The 12,993-nt window shown below is 35.8% G+C and overlaps 1 protein-coding gene across 3 annotated transcripts in view; it reads left to right on the plus strand.

The window, feature by feature from the left end:
* The window catches only part of LPAR1 (lysophosphatidic acid receptor 1), a 291,018-nt gene that overhangs the window by 172,499 nt on the left and 105,526 nt on the right, over nt 1–12,993 (plus strand). The window contains exon 2 of one of the 3 annotated variants that reach the window (XM_074196492.1): nt 4,935–5,136. The exons of the other annotated variants lie outside the window; for them this stretch is intronic. The gene's annotated coding sequence lies outside the window, so the exon portion shown is untranslated. The remainder of the gene's footprint in view (nt 1–4,934; nt 5,137–12,993) is intronic. 3 annotated transcript variants of the gene reach the window in all.

Raw genomic sequence — 12,993 nt, forward strand, 5'->3', positions numbered from 1 at the left:
CATCTTGGCAAATTTAAAAAACGAATGTGGAGAAATATAGTAGTTTTAGAGGTATCCTGTTGAGGGGAACAGGACTGCTAGATGATTCAGTGGGTAGAACCCTTGAGTAATAATTAAGTTCAAATTTGACCTCAGATACTTCCTGGCTGTTTGACTCCAGGCAAGTAGTTTAATCCTATTTGCCTCAATTTCCTCATCTTTAAAATGAGCTGGAGAAGGAAATGGCAAACCACTTCAATGACTTGTCCAGGAAAACCCCAAATGTGGTCACAAAGAGTTGACAGAACTGAAATGACTGAAAAAAAAGGAAGGGACAGCATGGTATAATGTATACAGAATCCTGGACTTGCCATCAGGTTAAAATTCTGCTTTAAATACAATCTGGGGTAAATTTTGGCAAGTGTTTTAGCTTTAGTTTCTCCACTTTAAAAATAAACAGCCTTCATGATGTCCCTTCTTGCTCCAAATCTTATGTATTTCCTTGAGCTTATTTTACCTGGAAATTTATCTAGTATTTCATTAGCTGACAGGATTCAAAAATGTCATTTGTTAAAATTTAAAGTTTCTGTTGCTGCTTTTTTCTTATTCCTTCCCTCTTCTCTTTTTATAGTGAGTTTTTTTTTTCAGTGTGATAGAAGTGTGTCATTGAATGGGAGAAAAAACAAACAAAACACTAGTGAATTTTAGTTTGTCATATGCAGTCTCCTGTAACTGACCTTATATACCCTTCAAAATAAGGAAGTTGCTGACTCAAGAGTTAAAAGCTGCAATTCATAGCAAATCAATAAATGATGCTTGTGATCTTTTAAGAAAACTATATAGACCCAGCAACTTAAACTGACATGTAAAGGCAAACAAGTACTTTCATCACATACAGTAGAATTAGGTGTGGAAGGGAAGAAACTTCAGAGTAGGGCAGAAATTAGGAAAGTAATTTGGGAAATTATCAGGGAAGCTCTTGGTCTAGATTAGGCAGGGGTGGGTCTTTTTTCCCATTTACCTTAACCTTTTTTTGTTTTCAAGAAACAATTGATCAGTTTTGAAGTGAGTGGATTTGGGTTCAAATCTCACCTCTGTGTGACACTAGGCAAATCACTTTCTCTAAGTTTCAACTGGAAAATGAAAGGTTTGACTAACATAATCCTTAAAGACTATTATAGTCCTTCATCTTCATATCAATGATCTCATTTAAATGCAAGAAACTAATGAGGGAGAAGTGGAATAAGAGGAGGATTTTTTTGGGGGGGATTATTTTGAATTTTTATGTTTTGACTAACTATTGACAATCTCTCTCTCTCTCTCTTTTTTTTTTTAGTTTTTTGCTAGGCAATGGGGTTAAGTGGCTTGCCCAAGGCCACACAGCTAGGTAATTAAGTGTCTGAGACCGGATTTGAACCCAGGTACTCCTGACTCCAGGGCCGGTGCTTTATCCACTGCGCCACCTAGCCATCCCCGGCAATCTCTCTTAACACTGCCAGGCTACACTGTCTGCCCATCAGGGAGGGGTTACCCATGCATGTGGTTCTTTGAGTTGGCATTTTTCCTGTCTATGGTTGGGTGTGACTTAAGAGATAGTTTAGCATTCCCTTTTTTTCCTTTGTGATTCCTTTTGAATGGTGATAAACCACATTGAATGGAAAGGATGTTTTTTGATGTGATGTGATCATGAAGTAGTCTTACAATATAAGAAACAATACGTGTTACTAAATATTAAAGAATGTTGTTTTGCCTGAAATTCTGTATGACTCTTGGTTATCTTACATATACAGTTGTACAGTTGGCTGTGAATTCCCTGATAAGTAAGAATAGACTGGAGATTGATATTGGTAAGCATTCATTTGAAATGTTTGGGAAAAGCCTGTTAGTTTTTCTTAAGATCACTGACATTCTACTTGTATTATTGTGAAATAATTACTGTGCCACATGGACTTTTCACATTTTTCTCAGATCACATACAAAGAAGCTGACTACTTTTTATTAAAATTATTGCATTTTTTATTTCTAGTTTTCTAACTTGAATATGAAAATAATGATTAAAAATAATTAATCCTCCTTTTAACTTAGAGAACTCAATTCAAAAATTTATGTCATTTTTAATCTTTTTTTTTTGGGTCTGGGGAGTGTGGGGAGTGTTCTATTGTGGAAGTAAGGAATAAAACTTTATAATTTATGGTTTTTAGAGGGCTTACTTCCTTGTATACATAAGTGACTTGCCCATGGTCATCCAAGGTAGTATAAATAAGGACTTGAATCCAATTCTTTGGGATTTCAAGTTCAAACCATTAACTATACCATGCTGCTTTTCGTAGGCTTATGAAGTGTTTTCTTCTTAAATAAAACAAAATAGAAAAAGGACAGAGTTTTTATTCTGTTAGTGTGAAACACTGCCAGCTGAAATTATTTGCTCTTTTACACACAGTAGAGATGAAAAAAAATATTGTTAGGCCAGGGTATTGATGGCTTTGGCAAAAATCTGTAGCAGCCAAGACAGAGTTGTGGAAAACATGATTTTTGCTGAAGCCCACTGAACAGTGGATACATTTACTCTCATTTAAAAAGTTGGCTCTTCTTTACCAACTAAACTGAACTTGAGGATGATTTCATGGAGGATGACATAAGAGACACATGATACTGGCAACTTTTTCTTTTTTCCAATAGGTTAAAATAGCTGAAAATATTTTTCTTAATTTTTCTATCAATTTTCAGATACTTCAGTTCTATCTTTGCATGTTAATTATCCTTTTCTTTTATTTTTATAACATTTATATTATGTGTGATATTTTAATATTTATGAAGTTTTTTGAAATTTTTGTTTTTGAGCCAAAAAGTTTCTTTGAAAAATTCGGTTATGTGCCTTTTATTTTGTATTTTGGTCCTGCTTCTTCAACTGTCATTCCCATTGAATATCTTCTCCTTTGGCTGACTTGAGATCAAAGGTGAAATGTTATTTCTGGGTCACTGATTTCTATCTGATAATTTTGTCTTTTTGTTTGTTGTGTTGAAGAATTTGGGGGTGGGGAAGCAGAGATTAAAAGGGACCAGATGAAATCTAGCCAAGCAGTGGTTTCCTCATACTGTTCTCTAATTGTAAATGCTTTTCAAGTTGCAGTACCTGCAGTCTGAATTGTGGAATTCCTCAAATGTACATTTTATTACATCCACACTAGGTAAAAGGCAGTTAAATTATATGTGGAAGTTAATGATAGTCTGCTTGAGACTCTCCTATAAGGGCTACTTCTGAGACTAGAAGGGCCAGTTGTGGAAAGAAGAAGAGGACTTGGTTCTATTTAAGATAAGGGTAATTGGATTCATATTTCTATCACATGATTCAGGTTTGTAGAAAGTTATATTAGGATTTTACATTTATAATTTAGGTTTTGGCCTCTTTAGTTGTGGACTTTTTTTTTTTGTCTGGCTTTTTGAGAACTTGGTTTTGTGGTAGAATTCTTTTTACACACTGAACAAGTACTACTTGGTAGAAATGGAAAAAGCAATCTAATCTTCTTTAATAAGCTCTTCTACCCCCCAACAGCCAAAATATAAAAATAGAACTCACTTGAAAGAACTGTTATCAACCTCCTGTGCTGAATTAAGATTTATTTGTCCTGGTTATATGGATATGCCACCAAGGGATAGAAGAAAGGGAGCTGTGTAATTGTGGTTCTTTTTATGTAGTATTTTATTTTTAATCTAAGCAAATATGGAAGTTAAGATTCTCTTGTTTGGGGATGCAGTGGGGATACCATTTTAAAACTTGACAGGGCTTTCTTCTCACAGTAGTAGCCTTCACAGTTTAATTGCAATGAATGGGGTTTCCTAAGCAATGAAATAACAGGTTAATTCCTAAGTTTTGATGCTTTATTTCCCTAATCGTAATTGTATTTTTCCTACAAAGAGAGGAGTTAGCACCCATCCAATTCTTCCTGCCCCGCCCTTAAATTTCACCTGTAGACAGTTGTTGAATTTGTTTTTATTGTATATTTGTTGGGAGTGAAGTTAGGTACTTACAATTGTTTGATTTTCAAAATTGATACTTTATTGATCATATACATATTCACCTTCTCCTCTTCTATCTCATTAGCCACTACTTGTGACAGATTTGAAGTGTAAGAGGGAAAAATCCTTTTCTTGTTTTTATATCTTAATAGAGAAATTTGATTTTCATTGAGGGTTTCCTTAATTTATATGACCATTCTGGAAGTGCTGGAAGTCATTAGTTCAACCCCTTTATTTTACAGTTAGGAGAAGTGAAGTTCTGTGTTCAAGTGTCTACATGCAGTAAATGGTTAAGTCAGGATTTGAATCTAGAACCTTTGATATAAAAATCCAGCACTTATTTAGTTGTGCCCTGCTGCCCTTCCCTCCCCTCCCCCTTTTTCTGAAGGATTGACTAGATAATCTGTCTCTACTTCCAGTGACATAACCAATTAGCATCCCATAGAGAAAGTTATTTCAACTCTGTACTTGTATGTTCATGGAGATAAGAACAGACACTTCCTTATTTCACTGAATTATGAAAGGATAAACCATAAATATAAAGAACATATGTTCTTTGCATTATAACAGTAAGAATGTGCAAGAAACTTAGGTTGAGTCATGAACTTTTTGTGTTCACCTTAAGAGAAATGCAAAGATATTCTAGAACCATAGTTAGATTGTAGAAACTTTTGATTGTGATCTATTTCATCTATACTTTAGCCTAAATTTTTGTTAATAATTTAATTTCAAAATGGATGAACATTTTTAATGAAGTATTGATGGGGGTTGAGTTTAATATGTGGGAAAGATCTTAAACACCAGCTAAGTTCAGTTGAACCAAGGAGCTGGGAAAACTAATGCCAATCAGTTTATTTACCAAGAGTCAGCAGTTAAGTATTTTTTGTTGTTGTTCTTAAATAACATATACTTGTTTCTTCATTATCATTCCTGTATAGTGGAACAGAAAAGCTGAACACAGTGCTGATTCTCTGGGATGACATGAGAGAAGAGAAATGTCCTTATAAAAATGATTCAAAGTGAACATGACGAAGAGAAGTTGGGCTGGGCAGGAAGCCCTTTCACATACTCTTCGGAATAGTGCTGACTGCTTCTCTGCATTCCTAGTATGCCCTTTGCTAACACAGGAGAGCTTGTATGGTAGGTAATTAGAGGGAATAAGAAGAAAGGAAACAGGAGCTCCCTGATTTATGTCTGATTTATTCTTGATAATTGTGACAATTGGGGGTGGGAACAGATTTACTTGATAATAGTGACAACTGGGGGTGGAAAAAGGCCAGCCCAGCCTCTCAGGTGCCTAGATCCCTGGGGGCACTTGGGTCCATGGCAGAGGGGGTGGTTTCCAGACCTCCTGACCCAGGGATCATGGGAACAACTTGAAGGGATGGTGAGAGAACTCTGCTGCACCAGAGTGAGTGCTGAGCGAACACAGGCTTCAGAGCAACCCTGTGGTGAGAACTTGCAGTGGGAATCAGGGAAGCCAGTCTACACCTTCAGAGTGCAGTCCATAGATGGTAAGGGGAGACGGCAGAGGTCTCTCTGCTCTCCTTGGGGCAGGACTTGGTTGTTTGCCCACACTCAGATCCAGGTTATGGTCTGGGCCCTCATAGCTCAGCAGGGACCATCCTCACAGCTTCAGGGCAGAGGGGAGGACCTGTGGTCTTGCATAGGGAAGAGAACAGTCACAGCCTCTCATAAGACCTTGGAGGAATTAAGGTCCCTTAATTATTAATGATTATTAATTATTGAGTTTTTCCAATAACCCCTCCGAAGCTTTGGAATTGCAGTAAATCAGTCATAGGCTGAGGAAATGAAAAGACAAAAGAATCTGACCATAGAAAATTACTTTGGTTCCATGGGAGATTCAGAAGATGACAAAATTGAAACTTCTGCATCCAAAACCTCCAAGACAATGGTCTCAAAAGACTTTGAAAAACAATTAAGGGAGGTAGGGGAAAAATTGGGAGGAGAAATGACAGAGAAGCAGATAAATTAAGGAAACCAAATCAGAGCTTGGTGAAAGAAATACAAAAAATACTGAAAAAAATATTTTAATAACCAGTTTAGGTCAAATGGAAAAAAGCAACACAAGGCAAATGAGAAGAATGCCTTAAAAAGCAGAATTGGCCAGCTAGAAAAGGAGATAAAAAAGCTCTCTGAAGAAAATAACTCCTTCAAAATTCAGAATGGAACTAAAGGAAGCGGATGACTTTGCAAGAAATCAGAAAGAAATAAAAAAAACCCCTCAAATTAGAAGAAAATGTAAAGTATCTCATTGGAAAAACAAATGACCTCAAACAGATCCAGAAGAGATAATTTAAAAATTATTAGGCTACCAGAAAGTCATAGGAAAAGAGTCTAGACTTCATTTTTCAAGAAATAATATAGAAAAATTGCCCCTGAGATCCTAGAAGCAGAGGGTAAAATAGAAATTGAGGGAATTAACCCATCATTTCCTTAAAGAGATCCCAAAAGAAAAACTTCCAGGAATATTATAGCCAAACTCAAACCCTCAAGTCAAAGAGAAAATACTAAAAGCTTCCAGAAACAAACTACTGAGGCTCCATAGTCAGGACTATACAGGATCTGGCAGCATCTACATTAAGGGCTTGGAATATGATATTTCGGAAGGCAAAAGATCTTGGTTTGCAGGAGAATCAACTACCCAGCAAAGCTGAACATCCTTTTTCAGGGGGAAAGATGGAACTTCAATGAAATAGACTTTCAAACTTTCCTACCGAAACAACCAACTGAACAGAAAGTTTGATCTCGAAGTACAGGGCTTGGGGGAGCCATAGAGGGGGTGGACTAGAAGGACTAATTATGAGGAACTTAATGATGCTGAACTGCTTGCATTCCTGAATGGGAAGAAGATAGGAACTTTCTCATTTATAAGAGTAGTCAGATGGAGCATATATAGACAAGGCACAGGAAGGAGCTGAATATAATGGTATAATGTAGTAAAAAGATGGAGTCAATGGGTGATAAAGGGAATTAGTGGGGGGGGGGAGAAAGGAGAGGAAGAAGCGGGTAAGATATTTCACATAAGTGTCAAGAAAATGCTTTTACAATGGAGTGGAATGGGGGAAGGCAAGGGGGGATGAGTGAACCTTCATTCTCATCAAAAATGACTCAGAGAGGAAATATCATAGGGTATAGAAATCTATCTTACCCTAGAGAAAAATGAGAGGAAAGGGATGGGATAAGGGGGAAATGGGGGGAGTGAAGGGGGAAATAGGTGATAGAAGAGAGGGAAGATTGTGGGAGAGGGTACTCAGATACAATACACTTTTGGACAGGGACAGAATGAGAGAGAGAGAGATAGAAAAAAATGAGAGGAAGGAATAGAGTGGAGGGAAATACAGCTAGTAATAACAGCTGTGGGAAAATATTGAAGCAACTTTTTTGGACTTATGATAAATAAGACAACTCACCCCAGAGACAGAACCATTGGAATCTGAACACAGACTGAAGTACTTTTTTTCTCTCACTATTCTTGAGGTTTCTCATCTTTTTTTTTGGGGGGGGAGGGCAGGTTTACTCTTACAACAAGATTATTTCAATATAAAATAAACCCCCCAAAAGAAAAATAAATAAATTATAATTCTAACATTCCACTTAATAGAATTTATTGGGTGTCACCTGGGTTCAGATGTGACCTGGGATGCTTAATAATTATATTATGGCCCTGTCATGCATTTAACTCTGAATTTCAGTTTCTTCTCCTGCAGTAATAACATTGATCTCTAAAAGTTCCTAGCTTCCAATCATTCTTCCACTCAGCAGAGAAAGTAAGTTTCTTGAAGCATAATCTGATCATCATCCCCTCCTCAATTAACTCCAGTAGTTTCCTATAACCTACCTCTGAGATATAAAATTCTTTGGTTTTTAAAGCTTTTCACAACCCTAGCCCCTGCTGCCCTTTCTAATCTTCTAGTTTATAGTTCATTCTTCAACCTATTTTCTGCAATGATACTGGCCTTTTTGCTATTCCTCATACAAAACTCTATATTTTCATTGGCTATCCATTTCTCTCCAATGCTCCCCTCCTCCCTCCTCCCCCACCCGACTTAGACTGGGAGCTCCTTGAAGGTAGGGATTAGTTTTTACTATTTGTATTGCTCCAGTTCTTAGCCTGGCACATAGTCCTGTATAGCTGCTTTTTTGCCTTAACTTTCATTCATCAGTTGTAGGATGTATTTATTTGCTTATAAGCTAAAACAAAACAGTTATTTTTTTTAAACTAAAAGGGGTTTTGTTGATACTTCCTTGCTTTTTGTCACTTGATCTGTGCTTAAAGAATACCTGAAGGGAAACAAGTAGTAGCAAAGGACTCATTGAATTAAATAAAATAAAAATACTTTAGGGAAAATGACATGTAGAACAATGTATATTTTAGAGGAACCAAAAATGCCTCAAGTTGTAAATGTACATATTACTTCAATGGAATAGATTGGCATTCTTGGTTTTTGAAGAGAAAATATAGTGCCCAAAGTCTGATCAGAGAGACAACATGACCCATGATTTTGGTCAGAGGCAAAATTAGAAGTTACAGTTCCTGAATTTGTCTTGTTCTGAACACTAGGCACAAACCGTTCAATTAAATAATGCTCTTTGTTATGTCACTTTTGAAAATTTATAAGCTCTTAAAAACTGAGATGTGACCCAAATGCCAGATTTGTTATGAGAAAATAACCTTGGATATACTGTATCTCCAGAAGATTTTTAACATTGTCCCAAGGGGACATAGCACTGTTCTTGAGGGAGATGAATATATGCCCAATGATGAATATCATTTGGATTGACTTGATCAGGTCCAGTGCTTAGTTTGAAAGTAGTTTAGATGAAGTCATAATTTGGGAATGAATTTTTGGGAGTGTTGTAATTATTAAAAAATGAAGTTAGAACTAATTTTTTTTTAAATTTAATTTTATTTTCCAATTACATGTAAAGTAGAGGAGTCCAGTCATCCTGATTCATTTCTGGCCATTGCAACCAGATGACTCTGGAGGCATCACCTCCCTGATGTCATGGTCTTCCAGAATGAAGGGTAAATATTTAAGGTATATTACCTAAAGCAAGAATAGTGATCAAATCCAATATTTCCTCTGAGGGAGAATTCTACAGCTTCTTTTATAAAGAGATCTGTGGTCCAGTTACTGAAAGAGGAATTTTCTAAAACAGTAAGTGGGCCACAGATCTTTTACAAAAGAGCTAACTAAGGCCCAGAGAATTTAAATGGTTTATTTGGGGTCTTTGCCAGCCACTAGTAAGGAATTTTGCCTGGAGGAAAAAAAGGAGGCAACTTTGGTAGAGTTACTTGTATACTCAGCTGGTTTAGGGCCTTGGCCTTCTCTCTGTTATAGACTTATCTGCTACAAGGAGAAATAAACCAGAGAATATAGATTTACTTAGGATATATTCAGTAATACAACTTTTTATAGTTCCCATCTATATGAAAATTTGGAGAGATTTCTCAAGGGTGAGCCCAGAATGATGCCAGTAACAGAGAGAGAGATCAGTGTTTCAAGGAGAAAGGATGAGAATATTAAAAAGTGCTAAAACAACCCAAAATGATCATATACCAAAGGCCTCAAACTTTTCCTTTTCAAGGGAATGGAACTGGTTGCCTAATAGAAATGCCCTTTGCTCTGTCTTTTTTTTTTTTTTAAATACAAACATGTCCCTTTCTTCTATAGACACACCTTAACCTGCAGGTTTTCCCACTGATGACTTCTTGATTCCTTTCAAGGCTATATTGAATGATCATTTAAACTAAATTACTGTAAAACTTTTTAAAATGTGAAGGCTGGACTCATATTTTGTCTTGCTTCTTCAAGATTGAGTTCAAATCCCACTTTTTTAGGAGGTCTTTCTAACTGTTAGGGTCCTCTGATCTGAGATTGCCTTCCATGTACTGAAATATAGCTTCTATGTACCTATTTCTACTCAGTAGAATGATATTCTTGAGAGCATAGACTTTTTTCTTTTTCTTTTCTTGCCTTTTCTTTCCTCTCCTTTCCTTTGCCTTTCCTTTTCTTTCTCATTACCTTCCCTTTCTGTATTAAGCAATTAATAAATACTTAATGATTGATTCAATCATCCTTTTATATAATTTAATATCACAAAGGTCAAAATGCTTATTTTCTTTTAGAAAGTTTTCTCCTCTGTCTTTGGCCCAGTTTTCCCCTGGAGTGGTTCTCTCACATTTATGAGCAGTTTGAAAGCATCTGCCAGTCAAACAGCAAGTATTTGATGAATGCCTGCTTGCCTATTAGTAGGAGTAATTGTAAGGTTGCAGTAATTTGGTTATCCTGCTCTCACCAGGATACCAGTCTTAGAATAAACTTGAATGCATTTATTGTTTTTATAGGCTTGTAGGGGGAAGTCAGTCATGTTTTAGCCTGCAGCTCCTTTCCCTGTAAATGGTACAGCTTCCAGGAAGGAACTTACTATATTTATGATCTATGCTGTTAGACTGAGATCTTGTTTTGTAATTTCAGTTCGACATATTGCAGTTTTTAAAATTTTGGCCCTGAGCAGATTCTGAGAAGAGGAAGCGAATATATATCATCTATTGGATCATAATTGCTTAATTATTTTGGTTTGAGTTATTGTACTATAGTGAACCAAGCAAGTGCTCATTCCCCAAGTAAACTTCAGTATCTGCTCCTGTAAATCATTCCTATTGGTATAGCTTGTCTTGAACTTAGGGTTAAGGTTTGGGCCTCTGATTGTTACAAAATAAGTTTTTAGATACTGGACATAAATTTTTAGGGTTCTTTTCATCTTTTGAATAAGATCTTTTGAATAATGTCATAGTTATGCACTGTTCCTAAAGCTAAATATCTCACCACAGCAACCCTGGGTTGCTATAATCCCCTTTTACAGTTGAAGAAATCGAGGTAGATGAAGATTAAGTGACTTGCTCAGGGTCATATAGCTAGTAAGTTTTTGAGGATGGCTTTGAACCCATTCGTCAATGCTATCCATGACACTGACTTCCTGACTGTTCCACCTACATGGACCCCTGGGCATTCTTTCTGGCCTCCCCCAATGCCTAGGATGCCCTCCTTCTGCTCCCACTACTTACCTCTCTGGTTTCCTTTAAATACCAACTAAATCCCAGCTTTTAAAGAAAGTCTTTCCCAACTCCTTAATTCCAGTACTTTCCCTCTGTTAATCATTTTATACTTATTCTGTATCAGAGGGTATGAACACTTTATTCATTTCATTGGAAAAATTACAAATGATTTTTCAAGATGATTATTTTGATTTGCAGATTTACTAACAATTTAGGACTATGCTTATCTTCCTATCACTCCTCCAAACCTTCCTTCTTTTTTATCTTTGCAGTTTGCTGTTTTTGATTTGCACTTTTCACTTTCAACATTTTTTAAAAAAAAGATAGTATTTTGTTTTTGTTTTAGATTTTTTGCAAGGCAAATGGGGTTAAGTGGCTTGCCCAAGGCCACACAGCTAGGTAATTATTAAGTGTCTGAGACTGGATTTGAACCCAGGTACTCCTGACTCCAAGGCTGGTGCTTTATCCACTACGCCACCTAGCCACCCCAAAAAGATAGTATTTTGGAAAGCCAATTGCAGCCCTTTTAATAAAATAATAGGAACCCTTTAAGATAAGTTCAGACAGCTCCCCTGAATATTTTCCTCATCATTCTAAACTGAAGTTGTTTATCTTATTTAAATTGCATTTTGAAACAGTAAGACATATTTTCCTCCAGGATTTTCCATCCCTTAGGATATTTTACTTTTGTCAATTGCATTATAGAAATGATGTAAAAATATTTAATTATTCAATAAGTCAATCATAATCTTAACTTCTAGTATTTGTTTCTGAAGTTGTAAAAATAATGAAGTTCTTATTAATGGGAGCATCTAGTATTAATGGGTAGAATCTAGTCATATGTAGAATCTAGTCAAATTTCAAATTTCCATGAAGTACATATTTTGTATATAGCTTTCAAATCATTGCTGTAAAATTATTTCCTCCCCCAATATTTTCTATGATGGGAATCTTTTTCTTTTGATTGTGTATTTTTGATATTGTGATACAAATGTGAGGACAAGTGGGACTTGTGCTTTCAAAATTTTCCTGAAACATAAAGGGAATAGTCAGTGTTGGTACTTTAATAATTATTTTAAAAGTTAATGTTCAAAGCATAAAATAAGAGGAAATGTGGTATACTAGAGAGAGCATTGAGCTTTCCCAACACTTATTAGCTGTGTAATCCTAGGCAAGATATTTAATTTCTGTGTAGCTCAAGTAATTCCTAAAGACTTAACTAATGTAAGTTATCTTTGGTTTGCAGCTCCTTTAGCTAAGGGAGTTCCCAACTTCAATGATGAATTGTTGAATTGCTGATGAATTGATAAATTACTTTAGAGTAAGTTTCCCAAATATCTAGTAATTTAATTTCCTCTAATATGTTAGATATGATGACATACTCTAGAGCTATAAAATGTGTATAATATTTATTAGGACTTTAACTAAAATTTAGTCATCCTAATCGACTTCCTGATTTTCAGGTTTGCAGTTCCTCTGTGGTTGGCACATAGGATAAGGAATGGATCTGTGATTTCATTGGCATAGGACCCTCCTTGAGGGGGAAACTCCTATGAATGCAGGCTGGCACTTTCTCTGCACCTTACTGTCTTAGGACATTGGAAGATTATGTAACTTGTCCAGGATCACATATCCATTATTTATCAAAGGTGGAATCTGAACCCATATTATTTTTTGTTTACAGGCTGTTCTATATTTATTGATATTCCCAAGACATTCCCTTGAACATGGAGGAACATTAACTCTTTTCAGTAATTTTTACCCACAAAAATGAGATAATATAATAATATAATAATTATTTAGTGACTTTGGGAAAATAAAACCTAGTTTGTAGATTTCAAACAGAAGGTATATATATTTCATGATAAAAATCAGAAGTAAAGTAGATCAGACCACATTAGATTATGGATAAT

This window comes from Macrotis lagotis, chromosome 8 (assembly GCF_037893015.1).
Source record: "Macrotis lagotis isolate mMagLag1 chromosome 8, bilby.v1.9.chrom.fasta, whole genome shotgun sequence".
Taxonomy (NCBI): Eukaryota; Metazoa; Chordata; class Mammalia; order Peramelemorphia; family Peramelidae; genus Macrotis; species Macrotis lagotis.